At 33.6% G+C, this 8,209-nt stretch overlaps 1 long non-coding RNA gene across 1 annotated transcript; it reads left to right on the top strand.

Moving 5' to 3' along the window:
- Nucleotides 1-7,069: 7,069 nt before the first annotated feature.
- On the top strand, nucleotides 7,070-7,897 carry LOC129943335 (uncharacterized). Its single transcript, XR_008781211.1, has 2 exons — nucleotides 7,070-7,410; nucleotides 7,465-7,897. It is a non-coding gene; the product is annotated as an uncharacterized LOC129943335 (long non-coding RNA).
- Nucleotides 7,898-8,209: the final 312 nt, after the last annotated feature.

The raw sequence follows: 8,209 nt of genomic DNA on the forward strand, positions 1-8,209 counted from the left end.
ACATGGTGGCTCAAAAATAAATAGAAAAAAAAATACAAAAGAAAACATGAAAAAAAACATGGAATACAAAAAAATTAAAAAAAAGGCAACAAAATATGAAAAGCAAAAATGTTAGATATGCTGCTGTGGTTGTTATAGTTTTAAGTTTAAGGTAGTTTTAGGTAGAATAGGTAGTTTAAGTTAGACTTAAGTTTTATCTTAAGGACCTTATTTAAACCTAAAAAATGAATTTAAAAAAAAAGTGGCGTCCAAAGATAGTTCCAAGGGTCATGGGTTCGAGTCCCAGGCGGAGTCGACAAGAAATATTGTCGTTTTTTTTATGACAGAGAAATAGGCGATTTTATTAACTGTAAAGAAAGAAAAATGGAGAAGGAGAAGAAAGTAGGGGTATCGAACGATACCTCTGCGAATTAATCAGGTGATGCTAATGTGGTGCCATCAGCGGTACCCTAATTCACCGCAACATTCATCAGGCCACCAGTCTGATGGGTCTATAAAATCTACAATAACGGCGAAAAGGAGAAGGAATATGCCCAATCTGGTAGACATAAATAATGCTGAAAAGCGTGGAGCTATGCTGGAGAAAGTGCAGCCAAAATTATTATCAGACGGTGACATTGACTACGTCTCCAAAAGTGGACAGTGGCACTATAGGTCACCCAAAAATAAAAATAGGTTTTCAAGCCTAGCACCGCCAGAACAGCCTAAGGAAAGGGAGATGGAGGTGCCTGATGCCCCCAACGACAACGAAGCCGATGGAGCTGGCACAAATGCTGCAGGCAAAAAAGCAGCAAATAGATGCCTATGAGGACCAGCTAAAAGAGCTGAACGAGGAGATGGAGCCCTTTCTCTGTGCAATGAAAACCAAAATTGAAGCCCGCCGACAAAAAGAGGCAGCTGAGAAGGAGGAAAAAGCAAAACAACGGCTGCAACAACAACAACAGCAGCAACAGACGAAACAAAAAAAGCCTGAAACAAGACAACAAAAACAACAACCCCAGCAGCAACAACCACAGCCAAACCCCACTTCCAAAATCACTGGAGCGCAACAAAAAATGAAGGCTTTACCAGCAGTGACAGGCCCAATGTCTGAGGGTCCATCCACTTCGAGTAAGGCCTAGCAGCAGCAGCAACACCAGAAACAACCACAGGCTAGAAAAGAAAAAATACCACCCATTAGGACCCATAAGGCTGACATACAGAACATTAAACAGGTATGTAAGTCGGCCACTAAGAGCATTAAAAATTGTAAATGAAAAAGAAAAGAATTATTCGGTCCAGTGATTCTCACTGGCCGAATACAAGTTAGTGAAAGAGTTGCTAAAAAAGAGGCCACAGCTGAGTTCTTCAGCTACGCGCCTAAAAGTGAGAAATTTAAGACGGTCCTTCTGAAGGGCATAAGTTCCTGCACGGAACCGTAGGAGCTCTAAGCTGAGCTCCGTCAAAAAGCAAATGACGATCTTGATTTTATGGGGGTAAAGCCTTTCACTACGGTGAAGTCCAGACGAGGGGGTTATAGGCTGCCAATGTTCCTCGTAACATTATCGCCCCAAAGCAGTTTTAATAGTGTGAAGAGAATCGAATTTCTCGACAATCAAGCTATACACTGGGACACATTATCCTTCCGATGCCAAGTGCGGTTACCCATCACCCCACTACTTTTTATAAACCTTAAAAGAATAATTTTCTCAGTTTCTTTTAATGTAAATACTCGATCTTCAATAAATTCTTATAATTGATTTTCAGTTTCATTACTGTTTTTTTTTTTAAAAAGGTGATTGGACGATGAGCAACAGCAGATGTAATTCACTAAGGCAAAAAAGCCTTGCCTTCGGAAGGTTAAAAAGGCACGACGACATTCTACAATGTACGAACTGCCAGAGGTTTGGACATGCCAATGCCAACTGCAATATGGAGTTACGCTGTGTCAGGTGCTCAGAAACCCACATCGAAAGCGATTGCAAGCTGGTAAATGAGAGAATTGACGATTTGACCCTGCTCAAGTGTGTCCTTTGTGGAAACCAAGGGCACTCCAATAATTTTCCTCTGGAACCAAAACAACTCGATTGAAATACCTAGGGAATGAAATAATGTTCACACCTCGATCCTCGAATTATTAGTTTTATTTTTAATTTCCTTGGCTTTCTGACCTTTTATCTTTCCTTTCGATTTTTCTTTGTAATTTCAAAATTCCTCGAACTTTTCCTTCTCTATTACTAATCGCTTGCAAGGCTCTAACTAAAGTGCCTTCCAAGGTAATTCAAAAACTAATTCTTCCTCCCTCGACCATTCCAGTCACACACACATTCATTCAACACAAGCATTCGTTTTCGTGATTGTCGGTCACGTCATCACGGCTTCCTGGAAGCTTTGCGCTCATCAGGAAAGCCACTGTTGTTGACTCTCAGCGAAACTTTGCTTTCACACAAACAATCACGGTTTCGACAAGTTGTTGGATGAGTTTCCAAAACTTGTCGAAACATAATGGCGAGTTCAGACCCTTTCCCAACTATTCTTTTTTTTCGAGAAAGTTCAAAGAAAAACAAAAATCAAGAAGAAGTCTGAACTAGGCATTTTCCTATTACCATTAATATCGCGCGAGGTTCGAGGTGTGCATTTCGTACCAAAAATGGAATTAAGCGAATTTAAAAACGCGGCGTTAAAAACCCATTTCTTACATAAACGATTTAATGTTAATTTCAGTTAATCAACGTTAAAATAAAAATATGTTGTTATTGTTGTTGTTGAAGTAGGGTGCGCCTGATCTAATACTTCTTCGACTCATCCGCTGGCATTTTCGACCTTGTCAAAAGAACTCGTTCTCGAAATCGATAACCTGCTTTTGCAAAATAAAGGCTAGGTACACCTGTGGCTGATGCGACCCATGGTTACCCTCAACTTTGCCGATATTTTGCAGCCAAAATTAGGGAAAAGAAAACAGCCAAAGGCTGGTTTTTGTTGCGGTAAAATGTACGTAACAAATGGAAGAGATGTCAAAAATGAACTCTATGATCTAATAGCCAAATTAGACGATAGACGACATGCTTATGCAGTTCATTGGAAAGTGCCCAAACCTGAAAGAAATGAGAAGAACATTCCTTGGCAATGATGTCTTAAGCCATACAGAGGTAATAACAGTAACACAGTTTTACTCATACTTTCAAAGAGACATGTCCTAGAGAATCCAAATTGTTAATACCAGCCCATACAAAGAACTATGTTCACTTTTTTATTTGTATTTGTCTTTTGTTATATTAAAAATTACATGTCTTTTACCTTTCAGTAAATTATGTCAATCGAGCAGACGACAAGCCATGCTTAACAGATGTTTGTATCTAAATAAATATAAATGCATATTTATATTTTGAAAATTAAATAAATCTAAAGTGAGCTATAATCTTATCTTATAAATGAATAAATCAATTAAATAAAATTCGTTTTGGGTTTAAAATTATCTTACTTCTAGTGGTGTAGCTCTGATGTAGCGGTTGTCTTTTTCAAAATCATTGCAATTCTAGGGTGCGGAACTGCGCATTTAATTTTTCTTAAATTATTATAATAATTTTCAACGGACTTCAACTTACCCCTTTTTTGAACGGTTAAGTTCACCTTATTGCTCTTCCCATGCTTGAACAAAAAGTGCAAGAGAAAAAACTAATCAAGAGAGTCAAATTTCCTTCTAGTCCCCACAAAACCTTTTACTGGCATTTTTTATGAGGTGTTGAATTCCCATTGATGTCATGTTTTCACCTAGGAGAGTGCACAAAAAAACTCCGGTTTAGGGATTGTGACATGTTTTGTTTCCGTAACCAAGAAGATTGTGTTTTTTAAGTCCTATTATATTATCTGTTTTTAATTTTCCATTAAAGAATGAACATAAAATGCTTCTGGAAATTAATTGCCATTCAAGAAGAAAGGATGTGTCCTTGGCCAAAATGTGTTGAAGAAAATGTCAATTGTGTTAACTATCATGAGTTTTCAAAAGTGGAACTTGTCCCATGCAAAATAAGTCTATCGAAACAATTAAGAGTATGTTGTATGTTTGTACAGTACCAAATTGATGGCCTATCATCACTTATTTTCAGCATTTCAGAAATGGAAAGAAGAAAACAATGTTATATACATGTTTTTTAATGTTTCTTCGTTGTTTTGTTGTCATGATCCGTGTTTACATTCTGTAACTTTCGTATCGACAAAATTAAGTCAATAAACTCTGAAAATTTAAACAAATCAGATGAGTTTTGTGCTTTTTCAAATTAGATTTTAGGATTCAGCTTAAAACTGCAGGTCCCTTCAACTATTGACAACATTACTCACATACAGGAGTTGTTCAGGGTTGTAAGTTTCTAGACGCCAGTTTTCATTGCCCAGTTGCGACGCCTAATTTATTTTCATTATATAATAATCAAAATTGACTTCTTACTAATATTTCTCTAAAGCGTAATTTGGAATCGTTTTCAAATCTTTATTGTTCTCTGAACTAACAAGAGTAGGTTACCAATTTTATTTAACATTCGAATCAAAACTACTCTATTTAACAAGATGGGAATCTCAACCCGACATTTCGGTTTGCTAAAAACCAAACCAATTCACTCGTTAAGTTCTCGGGCCGATCAAATTGCTTCAATTTGAAAGTTCCATGGCCGCGTTTAAAAACGAAACAATCCCAACCAACAGAATCCGAACTGACATGGTCTTTAATTGGAAGATTTGTATAGCTTTTTGATTTAAATGCAAGTAAATGTTGAAATATATATCAAATTAAATAAAATTGACCAAACACATATTTAATGATTTATTAGTGCAGTATATTGTTTATTAAAATTATTTGCGAACACAATATGCGCTGCAACTGGTGAAGCATAATAAGAAATGGACAAAAGTATAACTCAATAATTTGTAAAACAAGAACAAAGGTTTTTACATATTTTCTACACAACAACCTAAAACACTTAAGAACAAACTTTTCAATTTTGTCAACATTAGATTTTGTGTATTTTATGAATTAACGTTAATTTTTTTACTCTATTTATATGCTGCAATATGTAATTTTATATTTTTTTTATTTAAATTTTATAAAATAAAGATAGGAAATATATTTGTAGTTGTTTTTCCTTTGGTATTGTAAAACATTATGCCTTAATAAATGTTTGAATTTTTTTAAAGTTTAAAAGACCACATATTGTGTGAAATTTAAAACATTTAATAAACTTGAATGTATCACCATTTCAATGAAGCATTCCAATGTTTTCCATAAATACTTTAGGTCTTCTAATTAAATTTTATATTAAACATTATTTAATATTTTCAACCAGTCAATTAAACTCTAAAACAAATAAACAAGGTGTTTTTTTATGAATCGCACTAAAAATGAAATGAAATTAGTAAAATGCACTAATATAAAAACAAACTCGTTTTATCTTATATAAATCAATTTAAACAAGTGTAGACGCACCTCAAATAAACACTTTGAAAAATATCCTAGGGAATATTAATGTTATTTTATAAAAAAAAAATAAAAATCATAAAAAAAAATTCATAATTCTCGAATTTTTGTGTATGATGATGGAGTTTGTTTTACATGTAAGTTTTTTTCCAAAAATGTGTTTTGGATTGCAACTTAAATCCAATTTCAATACAAAAAATGGAACTCAAAACCATATGAATGAGCTCAATGTAGTAAGTCGTTGGAAAATGGGAACTTGGTTGAAGTAAAAATTTCGGGAATTCAAGTTTTGTTTGTATTATTTTTCATGAAGTGGGTACAAAAGTCATTCTGTAATTCTGACATTGTTTGGTCTATATTGGTGTTGAGATGTTTCTAAACTGCAATTTTAGTCTTAAAAGTAATCAGAAAAGCTATTTTTATTGAAAAAATATATAAAAGTATCTGATCATATTTTAATTTTAAATAATCTTTAAAATTACGAAATTTGTAGTAAATGAACACTTCTAGACGTTTTACAATGAGAACACTTAGATATGTCATGAGATAATTGGCTGCTTTCAAAGCTTAATTTTTAAGGAATGAACGAAAATTATATTTTGCGTTAAACTGTAGGAATTCACAAAACATTATCGATTGAATGATCTATTGAATGAGTTGGGCATGGATTCAGAACGATTTTTTGACGTTTTCATTTTGTGACAAATGCCAAATTTTGCATTTTATTTGTTCTGCATTTATTCAAAGTGTTCGCTATAATCGTTCTGATTTTAAAACATCGGTGTTCCTTTTATGTGTTACATAGTTTTTTTTGATAGGAAATACATGTATACTTTCATCAATCAAGAATGTTATGGATAAGGTATTTTCCACTAATAACTTTTGTAAAATTTAAAATTTATTAATCAAAATAAAAAAGTAGTACCCGTTTCACGATGGTAAGTGCGTTGGACAGTCATTTAAAGGTTATATCACTGGTATGGCGTCTTGCGAAGAATTGACAAATTCTCCAAGAGTAATTCTTGCCGTTTTAAGTGCTTTCTCAAATTACCCGTTTGAATTCGTCTTAATACTGTAGGTCCTCTCCATTCCTGACAACAGTACTCGCACACAGGAATGGTTAAAAACTAGGCCATAGTTCTCTACGGACTGTTGCGCTACTCAATTTATTTATAATCAAAATTAAATTGAAGTTGAGTATTTAAAACAAATTTTAATCGTTTGCAAAAAATGTATTTATGCCGTTCATTAACGAAAATTTAGTAGAATTCAATAAATTGCACTCGCACCCTTAACTTGATGATTCTACTAACGCATGTTTATTACAACACTCCGTGGTGAATTCTGAAATTAAAAGAATTTCGTGGTGATTATTGTAAATAATTAATAATAATTTATATTTTATAAGGTGGCAGTCCATGAATAACCAGGGCCTAGTGGCTTACAATTTTCAACCATTCCAGTGTGCGAGTAATGTTGTCAGAGATGGAAATAAATAAAATAATTAATTATAATAGACAGATGTTGACCATGTTAAGACAGAAATGTATATTGGTTCGCTATCAACAAAATGACTGCAAAAGTGAAGATTATAACTGACTTTTTCATCAAAAAAAAGTAAAAAGAAAAATCTAAAAAAAAATTTGTTCACCTTCCTATGTTGTTGGTTTTCACATCTTTTCATGGACTAATGTCAAAATTATAAACACAACAATGTAAACAAACGTGTTTTGGGGAGTGAAACGTACGAAAGATTCCCATCTTGCTAAACAAGTATTTTTGTTTGAAATGATACTACTACCAATCGAAGACAATAAGAATACTTCCTTAGGCGTATTTTATTGGTGAATTATAGCTATCTCCAAGTTGTTAACTGTGCAATCATACTTATATCAAAATCAGCTGTCAACAAAAAGAATAATTACTTGAAAGAAAAAAATTAAAATGGAGAAAGAAACAAGAAGGTAAAAGTTATTAAATTTTAAACTCCTTGCCAAAAATATTTTTTTTTATTTCAGATCTTATTAGAGTATTTATTGGACTCATTATCAAGCAGTGAAGAATGCAGTTCATCATCTGAACTTGATCGCTTAATGAGTTCTGATGATTCTTCATCTGATGAGAAGCACGCAAGTACAGCCCAAATGCAAACAATATTCTTGGATTCAACATGAAAGACTTTGTTAGTTAATAATATATTTCCCACATTCCCATATCTCCACTTGCACCTCTCCCACATTCGTTATCTCTACTTGTACCTCTTATTTTCCCACGTTCTCGCACCTTACTTATTTTCCAGTTCCTGCACGCGAAGTGTCATATTGCAATAATTTTAATGTAATTTAAGAAAAGCTTGCAAATGCAAAAGCAAAATGTTTTAATCGCTTTGCAAGCGAAAATAGAATTAAGTAAAAATATATTAAATAAAGTCAGTTTAAAAACAGAACTCAACGACTAAAGGTCTTTTATTTACTTGTATTTTATGTAGCATTAAAAATTCCAAAGTAGAGAGGAACTAAAACCCAAAAGAATTGTGTGAGGGAAGATTTTGTCCTTTCCCGTAACCCGTCTTGCCTACAAGCTCCCAGTTGCAGGCAACTCAGTTTTTCTATGTGAAAGGGGACAAATCAAAGCGAAACATTCAGCGCCACAATAAAACTTCCTCTTCTCAAAATAAACTTAAAGTATGATAACTGACGCGTAGCGAATCAGGGCGAATCATTCATAATGATAACAAAAATGACAAATAAACAATGCCGCGTC

This window comes from Eupeodes corollae, chromosome 1, assembly GCF_945859685.1.
Source record: "Eupeodes corollae chromosome 1, idEupCoro1.1, whole genome shotgun sequence".
Lineage (NCBI taxonomy): Eukaryota > Metazoa > Arthropoda > Insecta > Diptera > Syrphidae > Eupeodes > Eupeodes corollae.